Source organism: Pan troglodytes, chromosome 4 (assembly GCF_028858775.2).
Source record: "Pan troglodytes isolate AG18354 chromosome 4, NHGRI_mPanTro3-v2.0_pri, whole genome shotgun sequence".
Taxonomy (NCBI): Eukaryota; Metazoa; Chordata; class Mammalia; order Primates; family Hominidae; genus Pan; species Pan troglodytes.
The window spans coordinates 21,299,437-21,314,977 of NC_072402.2; the positions used below are offsets into that span (position 1 = coordinate 21,299,437).

Genomic DNA, 15,541 nt, shown 5'->3' on the forward strand with positions numbered 1-15,541 from the left:
CATAAGCACATGGCTACAGTTGATTATAAAATTTTGTGGATATTCAGTGGAGATAGCTTCAACTTGGCGGTGATAGAAAAGTACCAGTATTGGAAAAAAACTGAAACATGTTTCTGAAGGTGAATTTCGACCTTTTGTACTTCTCTGTGAGCTTACTGACCATAGGGATGGTATCTGAGGGGAGTATTTATCTCTGTGTTCCAGCACATGGCCTGGTTGATCAGTTCATTCATTGGTTGGTTGGTTGATTAATGAGCAAAAAAGCGTAAATATTCACAATATTCTGGCTTAGACAATTTCAGAGACATTAAATATTCTGGGACTAATAGTGGGAAGAATTATAATGGAATGTGGTCTTTAATCGCACTATACTGCTTAGAGAATTTTAACACCAAGACCTCTGAGGATCCTTTCAGTCCAATCAGTCCACATCTGCCCCTGGCTACCCGATCATCATCCTCCTTGCCCAGCATCATCATGTTGCCTTTTCTATGCCAAAATCCCTCACATCTACTCAAAATATATACTCTAAAGCTCTCTGAATGTTATGCTTGCAACAGGACAACCATGCATTTAATACATTTATTTGTCCACTCAACATTTATCTATGGAGCCCTTCCTATGTATCTGGCTAGACGGTGCTGGATGCTAAGAAGCAGATCTACTAATATGATAGAGAATTTCAAGTTCAAATGGGTAAAGACTTAAGGTATGTACTGAGATGCCCTTTCTGCCCAGACTTTTCCAGTGCATTGTATGGGAGTTTCTGGAAATAGCATTCCAGTATTGTTCTCTGACTCTAGTGCAGTGAGCCTAATAACTTAGTTGCATCTTCTCAGAGATCCAAGAGGAAGGTATTGGTTCTACATGTCGCCCACATGTCCTCCATATCATAGGAATTTGCAATTGAGACATTTTCAGTTACAAGAATATTATTATGAAAATTTAAATTGACTTCAAGTAACTCTTATGTATCAATTCACTATGAAGCAGAGCTAAACTGAAACAGCAGCTAAATGACTGTCCTTTTGGAATTAGGGTTAACACCTCTGCCTTAATGAAACTTTTATAACTTACATAATATTCTGGCAGGAAAGATGCTGGGTAAGTGTAAAGTACGATGATGGCTGTTGCTGTTGCTTCTGTGACATTTGGACAACTTAAACCATATGGCCTAAATGTAACTCTAGATAAATGTATAATTTTAGGTTGATTTAGTTTCAGAGCACTTGGAGTTCTGTTTGAATTAAGAGCCAAATCAAATCCAAGAAACAGGTGTATTTCCAAAAAATGGAAGGCATGTGCATTACCAGTGACCCAGTCAACAGATCACTGCTTTAAATCAAATAGTGCTATGTGAAGTAATGTCTAAATATCATTGCCACAAGTTCTGTCCAAGAGCAGTTCCTCAGAATGTCTGCTTTTCTGACTCCTGGCAAGTGTAGTTAAATATATAAATTAATACTTTAGCCTTATGTGAGCATGAAGAATAATCTGACCTGGGAGTCTTAGTAGGGCTTATTCTACTTTAAGAGATGACTGTCAATTAACCAGTGCCCCCGTCTCTCATCTCCACCCTGAAACCCAAGTGCTTCAGATTTTAGATATTTGCATTTTCATCCCTCTGACATGAAAGATACTTAAAGAAAACTAGCTCCAGATATGTGCAAGCAAGCTCAACTCTTTTAACCTAAGTTGGGCTTATACCATGTACCAGGCTTTGTTCTAAGGACTCTAGAAATAGTAACTCATTTAACTCTAATAACAATCTCATATGGTAGTTACTCTATTATCTTCACTTTATAGATCAAGAGACCAAGGGGCAGAGGAGTGAAGTCATTTGTCTAGGGATCCATAACTCTGAAGTAGTGAATCTCAGATTCTTAACCAAACATGCTAGTTCCCTGTGTCATTTTTGTTTTGTTTTGTTTGTTTGAGACAGGGTGTCACACTATTGCCCAGGCTGGAGTGCAGTGGTATGATCATGGCTCACTGCAGTTTCACTCTCCTGGGCTCAAGTGATCCTCCTACCTCAGCCTCCCGAGCAGCTGGGACTACAGGTGTGCACCACCATGCCCTGGCTAATGTTTTTTTATTTTTAGTAGAGATGAGGTCTTGCTATGTTTCCCAGGCTGGTCTGGAACTCGTGTTCTCAAGTGATCCTCCCACCTTGGCCTCCCAAAGTGCTGGGATTACAGGTGTGAGTCGCTGCACAGGGCCTCCCTGTGTTCTTAACCACTGTGCTCTACTACTTGCCCTACCTGAGAGAGTGACTCATTTTTGCTTCTGTCAAACCCATAGAATCTTCCTGGAAAGAGATTAAAAGTCAGATATTTCAACAAGATTTGCTTTTAGGGAAGGGAAAAAAACAAACAAACAACACTCTAAGATTGGCATTACTAATGGTCCTCTATATAACAGAACATATTCCCGATTAAAACCTCTTTGCTTTCCTGGGACACATATGGCCCCATAATTTTTAAGTCCATGATTTTTAAACTGCAGAGCAGGATCTAATAATTACCTTGCTTATCTTGCCCTTTTGTCTAAGAAAAGCGAAGATGTTATAAATAGGAAATTGCAAATTTTATCAGCTGTGGTTTATACAAGAAACTAAGGTTCTGCTTAGGACAAAACTATGGGCAGTCAGGCGGGTCTTTTAAATCTATTCCCAAGACAAAGGCTCGGACTGTGAAATCATGCAATCACTAGGGAAAGGGAATTTCATAGTATAAATCTTCCAGCATTAAATCTCAACCCCAAGTATCTTTATAAAGAATCTAAGTTGATTTCAGCCACCATGGTAACTAGAAAAGCACAGGAGACTGAAGAAGGTGAAGAAATACAGCAGTGAAAACTCCTCAACTCCTCAAGCGCTGTCTGTCTTTACTATTCATTCTGTCGCTTAACAATACCGTATCATGTTTTATGTATTAAATTGGCCCTATGTGTGCGTTTTCTCCCCCAGCTGTATAGTAAGCCCTGGAGGACTGGTTAGCATTTTGTATACCATTGGCACCTCTCAGTGACACAGTGCAGACCTACAGATGGGTTTATCCTTTCACTCACTTCTTCCCACAATCCAGTTTAAAGAACTCTCTCTCTTTGGTTTTTTTTTTTTTTTTTTTTTTGAGACGGAGTCTTGCTCTGTTGCCCAGGCTGGAGTGCAGTGGTGTGATCTTGGCTCACTGCAACCTCCGCCTCCTGGGTTCAAGCAATTTTTCTGCCTCCACCTCCCAAGTAGCTGGGACTACAGGTGCGTGCCACCATGCCTGGCTAATTTTTTGTTTGTTTGTTTGTTTGTTTTGAGATGGAGTCTCGCTCTGTCGCCCAGGCTGGAGTGCAGTGGCACCATCTCGGCTCACTGCAATCTCTGCCTCCCGGGTTCACACCATTCTCCTGCCTCAGCCTCCCGAGTAGCTGGGACTACAGGCGCCCACCACCACACCCGGCTAATTTTTTGTATTTTTAGTAGAGACGGGGTTTCACCATGTTAGTCAGGGTGGTCTCGATCTCCTGACCTCGTGATCTGCATGCCTTGGTCTCCCAAAGTGCCGGGATTACAGGTGTGAGCCACCGCTCCTGGCCTGAAGATTCTCTTGAGAGGGCAAGAGCTTTGAAGTAAGACAGGCCCGGATATAAATGACTCTGCTAAGGAAGATGTGGTTATGAGAAGTCATGGGGATATAGCACTGCCAGAAGCAACCCTTTTAGTGGGTACGTATTATGAATCAGCCACTATTGAGTTGCTGTACATAGCATCTCTACTCTTGACAAACAACAGTCCTCTAGATGAGGACAACAAAGCCCAGAGACGTTAAGTCACTTGCCACTGTCTGTCTCAGAGCCATATCACACCCTGGCTATTGTAACTCACTCCTTTCTGTTATATTTCTCACTTTGGATAAGTTATCCAACCTTGACCTTCAGTTACCTCCTTTTTCGGAATGCTGAAACTCATATCTACCTTGCAGGCTTTTGTGAGAACTAAGTAAGAAAATGCAAGAAAAGGGTTTATAACTGAGCTACTCTTAGAAGATGCTTCATAAAAATCAGGTAATCAACATCATAGTAGAGAATCAGTTAATAATTAAAATCACCTTCCCTTTCAAAATCCCTTCCCCAATGCTCAAACCCTTAAATCTAAGCATTCATCAACTGCTAACTAAACTAAGAATGAGAATGCATTATAGGGCCAGGCATGGTGGCTCATGCGTGTAATCCCAGCATTTTGGGAGGCTGAGGCGGGTGGATCACTTGAGGTTAGGAGTTCAAGACTGATCAACATGGTGAAACCCCATCTCTACTAAAAATACAAAACTAGCTGGGCGTGGTGGCGCACACTTGTGATCCCAGCTACTCGGGAGGCTGAGGCAGGAGAATTGCTGAACCTGGGAGGCGGAGGTTGCAGTTGCATTGAGCAGGGATTGCACCATTGCACTCCAGCCTGGGCAACAAGAGTAAAACTCCATCTCAAAAAAAAAAAAAAAAAAAAAAGAGAATGTTATAATGACACATTATCATTAAATCCAGTTACCAGGTCTCCTAATGAAGTTTTGTTTTGAGATAGGTTATTGTGGGTTAGACCCTCCACACTCTGTCCAGATTGCCACTCATGCACCCTGAGATCTCTGACTGGAATCGGCGGCCTTTGAATTGCGCTATGATGTCTCTTTCTCATAATGGCCTGCCACTGCCTACTGTTCCTGGTTATTTCCTCCTCGTCTGAAAATTAATTCGTTGCAGCTTTGAAATTTCATAACCAAAAAATCCTAAAAGTCTTAGTATCTCGAAGCCTTTATAAACCTCATAGATAAGGTTTACAGTGATAAAACGCAGTTGTAGCTTGTGCCTTGGGAATCAGATGCACAGTGGCTTGTATCTTTCTGCACATTGTAAAAAATATATGTGTCTTGATATTCTAGAATATGTTTGAATATTCAAAAGGGACAGCTAGTTATGGAGAGTGTTATATGGGTAATGTTGAATATCTTTTTTTCCCCACCAAAAGTGGTTAACTACCTATTTCTTTGCAATTGCCCTGTGTGGTTCCTTCAATGCAGACTGGGCAGACAAAATAATACACACTTGGGAAAGCTTCCTCTGTTTTGCAGTGGTGACATTTCACTGCCTTAAAGCCTGCATTTCTTACTTTTACAAACTTGTCACAAACTTTCACCATAATGTCCAAGTCTCTCCTGAAGATTGTGCAAAGCGAAATCAAAATTCTTGCACAGCTTTAATGATGACATCAGTGGTGAGAAAAAGATTATGCACGCACATACACAAATCCAGCTGGTACATGAGCATAAATAACAGTTTGGTGACAGCAGAAAAGTATTGATGCCTTTCAAATTTGATGTCTTTCCCTGAAGAAATTTGCTGATTTGCTGTGTTGAATTTAGGCTAGTTCTCTCTTTTCTTGATAAATCTATTTTTTTTTCTCACTTTCTTAAGTTATTATGCATTCGTAAACTACATCTTGAAAGATCATAGTTGTCATCACCCACCCCAATTTTTCTTCTGCAGATAATCTAGGGAACTTTTTTAACCTTTATTTTGGCGCTTGATGAACAGCAAGATATTAATACATTTAACAGAAACGGGGAAAATAACTTGAGTAGCCAATATCTGCGCTCCAGAGAGAAAAGTTTTGATAGCACAAAGTAATAATACTGGTAATAATTTAGGAACATGCATATATTAGTATGCCTCTAATTTAAGAGCTAATTATCTTTGTTTTCATCCTTAAAAACAAATTTGTTTTTTCCATTAAATATAAAAATGGTTCCACCTTCTAGCAACCCCTTCATTAAAACTATGCAAATAATTCAAACAAAGAAATTACCACATAATTGGGCCATATTACGCATAATTTATTATGCCTTTTCAGTCTTTAGATAATAGTTTATTTGTATAAATAATTTTTATAGTACTTCGGTGTTGTGTAGGGAGGATACAGTGTCCAGAATGAAAGAAGCAGTGTGATTAGTTGATGAGGTGTTGACATTGCCTTTATTTTATTATAGCTACACAGGTTGATTAGCATCATAACATTAGAATAAATCTGCATACAATTAAAATAAAACATAATGCCAAAAAAAAAGCACACAGAACTTATTGACCTGATTCAATAAGTTCTGGTATAGCTGAAATTTTGCTTTAAAAAATTGTCCACCAGTGTTCTTTTGCTTATTTTTTTCAGATGCGTTTTCTTTGACTGTTTTTCTTTACCTTTCTGAAAGATATTTATAACTCTCCAGGGTGCACCATCCTACTGAGATAACTGTGTTCTTAGATGCTTGAAGACAAAGATGAACAGCTCACTTGTGGTGTGTGGTTATCTCATTATCTCTACCCACCCTGTTGTAGGGTATTGCTTGAGCTACAGTGAACTGTTTGCCCTGCTGGCAAACAAGCCCCTTGCAGCTCATGACACGTGTTTTAACCGTTATTTAGGCGCACTCTTCGCAGTGAGCCTGAATATGCCCTTAGGCTCCCAATGAAAAGGGAGCTTAATGATGTGTCAAAAATTGCACTACAAGGGCCCACAATAAATTCAGACTTTGTAAGTACAGGAGCCAACAGGGCAGCTGGAATTTAAGGTAGTGCTCACAACCAGACCACTTGTCATGAAGTCATTCTGAAGGGGAGTAGGGAAGTGTGTGTGTGTGTGTGTGTGTGTGTGTGTGTGTGTGTATGTGTGTTCAGCTAGCCCAAAGCAAGAGAAAAGAACCTGTGTGAAAATGACTGAGAGAAGTCAAAGGATAAGCTGGAAACCATGAGTCAAAGAAGCCAAATACATGTTTTCAAAACAATTTATAGAGGGAGATATAAATGTTCACATTGTCGATCAAAGAAATCACAGACATATTTTCCCAGCAAAAATAACCTTAGGTAGAAATGAAGCTTTGAAAGCTTGGGTCTTCTTGGGGAAGGTGTGGTGATTACCTGGGAACTTTCTTTTCTTACATTGAAGAAAGTACAGGTAAAACTGGATAACTTTTCTAACCCCCTTGGCAATGGAAGTAGCTTCTCATTGTATTTTCTCTTAATCTAGTTTAGAACAAATGGCTTATGCAAGGAGGGAATGCATTATAAAGTAACTCTCAAACATTTGTGTAAAGAGATGCAGACCTTTTATTTTCCTAAAGCAGCTGTTGAATAATGAACTCAAAGTGGAATTAATTAAGGATACCACAGAAACTGTAGAGCCCTTGGGATTGCCCCATTTTTCAAAAAATCTTTTAATACCCCAATCAAGCATCAGCAGGTTCATTAAAGAAGCTTGTCCTAGGTTGCTACTTGATCAGTAAAGGATTCCATAGAAGCGTTTCTTCTTTTGAATTTATCTTTTTCCCTTCTCTCTAGCCTGAATATTATTAGCGTTAACAGATTTCATCTCATCTTTTTTATTGTTATTGCAAGAACTAAATATCTAAATATTTGCCACCAGAAGATGTGTATGCCTAGAATTAGTGATCCTTAAAAACTTAAGAGCCTAAAATAGTATATTTGCCTCAGAAATATGTATATATTGTGTTCCCATAAAATTGTGAACATTTACATTCTTAAACATGTTAAGCTGAATTTAATTTGTAAAGAGCTTTTAAAATAAAACTCATTAAAGCTTAGCGAATTTCATTACACAAAGGATTCTTATTTAAGCACCTTTGACTCCTAAAAATGGACCCTGGAGACAAGATGGAACACTGTGCTCAATGGCTAAAATGTTAGGTGTCTATCAGCTGTAAGAAGAAGATTTTCAGTGTGTCCTTAAAGTACATTCAAAAATTATTTCTAGCATTTACATTTGGGAGTTTAAAAACTGCACAAGGATCTTATAAAAAATCTTTTGCAAACATATTTTTATTTGTGTATAGTTCCAAAAGACAAAACAAGTGTTTTATAATTTGTTGCAAATTGGAAACATATAGCAGCGGTTTGAAGGTTCCTGGTGGAGACCTAGTGATGGATGATTGGATAAACTAGAACATAATCTGTAGGCCCATTTTGACCTTTTCAGGAATAGCCTTGACTTGATGTCATCAACTTGGAACTGCTTTATTCTGTAGTCATAGAGCAGTCTGAGCACCTAGAAATTTTCTTGGCATTTCTGCTTATCAACTTAACTCTCAGTCTCCAATCTATTGGCAATGCTGCATGTTTTACTAATATTGGTGTTGAGTTCTTGACCCTGCACTTCAGTAGCCTACACTTTAAAGACGTCTATAGCATCATGTCTTCTGATAATCTAACAGCAGAGTCTTTTATATCTAGACATGGACTAGGATCTGGATCTAATTATCTTTAATTTGTTAATGTTTTACCATTTACAAGGCATGTGCACATCCATTACCTTCAAAACAATCCTGCATGATTGTTTGGGCCATAGTTCACCCAAAGTGCCCCAATTAATGGGTGGTAGAATTGGAGCTAAACCTGAGACTATATGCAGTGTTTATTCACCATTCTATATTTCCTCTCAGTTTAAGAAGAGTCAGTGAAATTTAAGAAATGACCCATCTTGTCTGTGTTTAGAAATCTCTGTCAAGAGGAAGACTGAGAAGAGCGTGACCATAAGGTAGCACCCCCATGTGGAAACATGAGGAATGTTCACTCTCAATTATATATTTCCTCCATAAGGAACTTAGTCAGATATATGAATTCTCATATTGGAGATGCTGGAATTAAATAGGACTTAAAGAAACCCACAGTTATATAGCATAATTCCATGAAAGACCATCAGTATGACAGACATTAGGATCTCAGAGCTATTTCCAGCTGGTAAATTGATAGACACCTCAATGGTCCCAATGTGAACTTTTAAAACCTGTGTCATCTCTTACTCTATAGAAGATCCTAAAATTCCATGAGAAAAGCAATGTTACTTTTTAAAAATAAATATTAAATTTGGAAGTAAAAGCAGGGAAGTTGTCTTCTAATACTGCAAGGGCTACTTTTAATATTTTTGGATACTTAATTATAAATGCAAATGTCAGGGATAGCTTACTGTGATGTATAGAAGCCCATGTCAATAGTTGTACTTCTTGAGAGTGAGTTTCTAACATTCACCCTTTCTCCTACCTGTGGAAGGATACTAAAAGGTGATGTTTTCCTGGTCTGTGGCCAGAAAAATAAAGGAGTTTGGTTTTGGTTTTGTTTGTTTGTTTTAATCTTTTGTTTACCTCTGTAGATGGTAACAGAGAAGAATGTATTTGAAGTGAAACAAATACCAGACTCTTTCTTGGGAATTAACATGAAACATCCCGAATGCTGCCTCTGCTGAGTTAGATACTATAAAGAGTGTGGCTGCATTTTCCATGAGATGGTAAGAGCTACTCACTCACAAAGCAGGATGAATAGCGAGACAGCATAGCATAGACTCATGCAAAGCAGTGGATGATACAAGAAGAGAGATAGAAGTTTATAGTGAAGAGCTGGCAGTTGTGTGTTGCTAATACTCAGGGCTGAACCTTCAAGAATAAAACTCATTCTGAGAGTTCAGAAGATTACACACTTCTGAGGCAGAACAGTGAACACATTCCATCTCTGTCCTATATCCTTCATTTTCTCTGTTACCTTTTTTTGCTCTACCTTACTTTTCTCTCATCTATTTTTACATGCTCCCTTTCTTCCTTTTAGGACATCTTTTTCCCATCTTTTATTTTTCCTTTCCCCCATGTCTCCTTCTATTCCCATCCTGTTGTGTTTATCTGTCCCCGTTAACTGACCATGATGTGGAGCTGAAGAGAGACACGCATAGTGATTAAGAGCCAAGGTTCTGGAGTCAGCCAGGAAACTGGCTCTGCTTTGTGATCATGAGCATCTTATTAGGTTGGTGCAAAAGTAATTGTGGTTTTGCCATTTAAAAAATTTAAAATGGATATCTGGGCAAGATGGCCGAATAGGAACAGCTGTGGTCTGCAGCTCCCAGCAAGACCAACGAAGAAGGTGGGTGATTTCTACATTTTCAAATGAGGTACTCGGTTCATCTCACTGGGACTTGTTAGACGGTGGGTGAAGCCCACAGAGGGCGAGCTGAAGCAGGGTGGGGCGTCGCCTCACCCAGGAAGCACAAGGGGTTGGGGAACTCCCTCCCCTAGTCAAGGGAAGCCATGAGGGACCATGCCGTGAGGAACAGTGCATTCTGGCCCAGATACTATGCTTTTCCCGTGGTCTTCACAACCCACAGATCAGGAGATTCCCTCAGGTGCCTACACCACCAGGGCCCTGGGTTTCAAGCACAAAACTAGGCGGCCATTTGGGCAGACACTGTGCTAACTGCAGGAGGTTTTTTTTGTTTGTTTGTTTTTTTCATACCCCAGTGTCTCCTGGAACACCAGAGAGACAGAACTGTTTACTCCCCTGGAAAGGGGGCTGAAGCCAAGAAGCCAAGTTGTCTTGCTCAGCGGATCCCACGGAGACCAGCAAGCTAAGATCCACTGGCTTGAAATTCTTGCTGCCAGCACAGCAGTCTGAAGTCGATCTGGGACCCTCAAGCTTGGTGATGGGGAGGGACACCCGCCATTGCTGAGGCTTGAGTACCCCTCACAGTGTAAACAAAGCTGCTGGGAAGTTCGGAATGGGCAGAGCCCACCGCAGCTCAGCAAAGCTACTGTAGCCAGACCGCCGCTCTAGATTCCTCCTCTCTGGGCAGGGCATCTCTGAAAGAAAGGCACCAGCCCTAGTCAGGGGCTTATAGATAAAATTGACACCTCTCCAGGACAGAGCACCTGGGGGAAGGGGCGACTGTGGGAGCAGCTTAAGCAGACTTAAATGTTCCTGCCTGCCAGCTCTGAAGAGACGAGAGGATCTCCCAGCACTGCGCTCAAGCTCTGCCAAGGGACAGTCTGCTTCCTTAAGTGGGTCCTTGACCCCCGTGCCTCCTGACTGGGAGACACCTCCCATCACAGGTCGACAGACACCTCATACAGGAGAGCTCCAGCTGGCATCTGGCAGGTGCCCCTCTGGGATGAAGATTCCAGAGGAAGGAACAGGCAGCAACCTTTGCTGTTCTGCAGCCTCTGCTGGTGATACCCAGGCAAACAGGGTGGACCCCCAGCAAACTCCAGCAGACCTGCAGAAGAGGAGCCTGACTGTTAGAAGAAAACTAACAAATAGAAAGCAATAGCATCAACATCCACAAAAAGCATGACCACGCAAAAACTCCATCCGAAGTCACCAACAGCAAAGACCAAAGGTAGATAAGTCCATGAAGATGAGGAAAAACCAGTGCAAAAAGGCTGAAAATTCCAAAAACCAGAATGCCTCTTCTCCTCCAAAGGATCACAACTCCTCACCAGCAAGAGAACAAACTGAACGGAAAATGAGTTTAACCAATAGTAGGCTTCAGAAGGTGGGTAATAACAAACTCCTCTGAGCTAAAGGAGCATGTTCTAACCCAATGCAAGGAGGCTAAGAACCTTGATAAAAGGTTAGAGGAATTGCTAATTAGAAAAACCAGTTTAGAGAAGAACATAAATGACCACAAGAACTTCGTGAGGCATGCACAAGTATCAATCCCAAAACCAATCAAGCAGAAGAAAGGATATCAGAGATTGAAGATCAACTTAATGAAATAAAGCGTGAAGACAAGATTAGAGAAAAAAGAATGAAAAGGAATGAACAAAGCCTCCAAGAAATATGGGACTATGTGAAAAGACCAAACCTACATTTGATTGGTGTACCTGAAGGTGACAGGGAAAATGCAACCAAGTTGGAAAATACACTTCGGGATATTATCCAGGAGAACTTCCCCAACCTAGCAAGACAGGCCAATATTCAAATTCAGGAAATACAAAGAACACCACAAAGATACTCCTCGAGAAGAGCAACCCCAAGACACATAATTGTCAGATTCACCAAGGTTGAAATGAAGGAAAAAATGTTAAGGGCAGCCAGAGAGAAAGATCGGGTTACCCACAAAGGTAAGCCTATCAGACTAACGGGGGACCTCTCTGCAGAAGCCCTACAAGCCAGAAGAGAGTGGGGGCCAATATTCAACATTCTTAAAGAAAAGAATTTTCAATCCAGAATTTCATATCCAGCCAAACTTAGCTTCATAAGCGAAGGAGAAATAAAATCCTTTACAGACAAGCAAATGCTGAGGGATTTTGTCACCACCAGGTCTGCCTTACATGAGCTCCTGAAGGAAGCACTAAATATGGAAAGGAAAAACCAGAACCGGCCACTGCAAAAACAAACCAAAATGTAAAGCCCATTGACACTATAAGGAAACTGCATCAGCTAATGGGCAAAATAACCAGCTAGCATCATAATGCAGGATCAAATTCACACAAAACAATATTAGCCTTAAATGTAACAAGTTAAATGCCCCAATTAAAAGACACAGATTGGCAAATTGGATAAAGATTCAAGACCCATCAGTGTGCTGTATTTAGGAGACCTATCTCAAAAGCAAAGACACACACAGGCTCAAAATAAAGGGATGGAGGAAGATTTACCAAGCAAATGAAAAGCAAAAAAAAAAAAAAAAAAAAAAAAAAAAAAAAAAGCAGGGGTCACAACCCTACTCTCTGATAAAACAGACTTTAAGTGGATGTGTCGACTTCCTCTTTTTCCAGCTGGAACCATGGAGTGTGTAGAAGAGAAGAAGAGAAGGTTCCTGCTGTGCCAGAAACCCTCAAGAAAAAGTGAAGGAATTTTGCAGAGCTGAAGATCAAGAGCCTGAGAAAGAAGTTTGCCCAAAAGATGCTTTGAAAGGCAAGGAGGAAGCTTCTATGAAAAAGTGAAGCACTATCACAAGGAATATAGGCAGATGTACAGAACTGAAATTTGAATGGCGAGGATGACAAGAAAAGCTGGCCACTTCTGTGTTCCTGAAGAACCCAAATTGGCATTTGTCATCAGGATCAGAGGTATCAATGGTGTGAGCCAAAAGGTCTGAAAGCTGTTGCAGCTTCTTCGCCTTCATCAAATCCTCAGTGGAACCTTTGTGAAGCTCAAGAGGCTTCAGTTAACATGCTAAGGATTGTAAAGCCATATATTGCATGGGGGTACCCAAATCTAAAGTTAGTAAATGAACTAATCTACAAGCATGATTATAGCAAAATCAATAAGAAGCAAATTGCTTGGACAGATAATGCTTTGATTGCTCGATCTCTTGGTAAATATGGCATCATCTGCATGGAGGATCTGATTCATGAGATCTGTACTGTTGGAAAATGCTTCACAGAAGCAAATAACTTCCTGTGATCCTTCAAAGTGTCTTCTCCACGAGCCAGAATGAAGAAACAGAGCACCCATTTTGTAGAAGGTGGAGATGCAACAGGGAGGACCAGATCAACAGGCTTATTAGAAGAATGATCTAAGTTGCCTACCATGATTATTTTTCTAAGCTGGTCAATTAATAAACAGGACCTGCTCTCAAATTGAAAAAAAAAAATAGATGTTAAACTAACAAAGATCGAAAAGACAAAGTAGGGCATTACATAATGGTAAGGGGATCAATGCAATAAGAAGAGCTAACTATCCTAAATGTGTGTGTGTGTGTGTATATATGTATATGTATATATATATATATGTATATATATATATATATATATATATATATACACCCAATACAGGAGCACCCAGATTCATAAAGTAAGTTCTTAGAGACCTACAAAGAGACTTAGACTCCCACACAATAATAGTGGAAGACTTTAACACCCCACTGTCAATATTAGACAGATCAACGAGACAGAAAATTAACAGGGATGTTCAGGACTTGAACTCAGCTCTGGACCAAGTGGACCTAATAGACACCTACAGAACTCTCCACCCCAAATCATCAGAATATACATTCTTCTCAGCACCACATAGCACTTATTCTAAAATTGACCACGTAATTGGAAGTAAAACCCTCCTCAGCAAATGCAAAAGAACAGAATTCATAACAAACTGTCCCTCAGACCACAGTGCAATCAAATTAGAACTCAGGATTAAGAAACTCATTCAAAAACTGCAAAACTACATGGAAATTGAACAACCTGCTCCTGAGTGACTACTGAGTAAATAACAAAATTAAGGTAGAAATAAATAAGTTCTTTGAAACCAATGAGAACAAAGACACAACGTACCAGAATCTTCGGCACACAGCTAAAGCAGTATTTAGAGGGAAATTTATGGCACTAAATGCCCACAGGAGAAAATGGGAAATATCCAGAATTGACACCCTAACATCACAATTAAAAGAACTAGAGAAGCAATAACAAACAAATTCAAAAGTTAGCAGAAGACAAGAAATAACTAAGATCAGAGCAGAACTGCAGGAGATAGAGACATGAAAAACCCTTCAAAACAATCAGTGTATCCAGGGGCTGGTTTTTTGAAAAGATTAACAAAATAGATAGTCTGCTAGCCAGACTAATAAAGAAGAAAAGAGAGAAGAATCAAATAGACACAATAAAAAATGATAAAGGAAATATCACCACTGATCCCACAGAAATACAAACTACCATCAGAGAATACTATAAACACCTCTACGCAAATAAACTAGAAAATCTAGAGGAAATGGATAAATTCCTGGACACATACACCCTCCCAAGACTAAACCAGGAAGTAATTGCATCCCTGAATAGACCAATAACAAGTTCTGAAATTGAGGCAGTAATTAGTAGCCTACCAACCAAAAAAAGCCCATGACCAGATGGATTCACAGCTGAATTCTACCAGAGGTACAAAGAGGAGCTGGTAACCATTCCTTCTGAAACTATTCCAAGCAATAGAAAAAGAGGGACTCCTCCCAAACTCATTTTATGAGGCCAGCATCATCCTGATGCCAAAACCTGGCAGAGACACAACAAAAAAAGAAAATTTCAGGCTAATATTCCTGAGGTGCGAAAATCCTCAGTAAAATACTGGCAAAACGAATCCAGCAGCACATTAAAAAGCTTATCCACCACTACCAAGTCAGCTTCATCCCTGGGATGCAAGGCTGGTTCAACATATGCAGATCAATAAACGTAATCCATCACAAAAACAGAACCAATGACAAAAACCACATGATTATCTCAATAAATGGAGAAAAGGCCTTCAATAAAATTCAACACCCCTTCATGCTAAAAACATTGAATAAACTGGTATTGATGCAACATATCTCAAAATAATAAGAGCTATTTATGAGAAACCCACAGCCAATATCATCCTGAATGGGCAAAAGCTGGAAGAATTCCCTTTGAAAACCGGCACAAGACAAGGATGCCCTCTCTCACCATTCCTATTCAACATAGTATTGGAAGTTCTGGCCAGGGCAATCAGGCAAGAGAGAGAAATAAAGCGTATTCAAATAGGAAGAGAAGAAGTCGAGGTATTTCTGTTTGCAGATGACATGATTGTATATTTAGAAGACCTCGTTGTCTCTGCCCAAAAACTCCTTTAGCTGATAAGCAACTTCAGCAAAGTCTCAGGATAAAAAATCAATGTGCAAAAATCACAAGCATTCCTATACACCAATAACAGACAAACAGAGAGCCAAATCATGAGCAAACTCCCATTCACAATTGCTACAAAGAGAATCAAATACCTAGGAATACAG

The 15,541-nt window shown here is 40.0% G+C and overlaps 1 protein-coding gene and 1 pseudogene across 26 annotated transcripts in view; both read left to right on the forward strand.

Moving 5' to 3' along the window:
• The window catches only part of MCTP1 (multiple C2 and transmembrane domain containing 1), a 595,843-nt gene that overhangs the window by 460,588 nt on the left and 119,714 nt on the right, over positions 1-15,541 (forward strand). The gene's annotated exons all lie outside the window — the stretch shown is intronic.
• LOC134810035 (large ribosomal subunit protein uL30-like) lies at positions 11,222-13,416 on the forward strand (annotated as a pseudogene).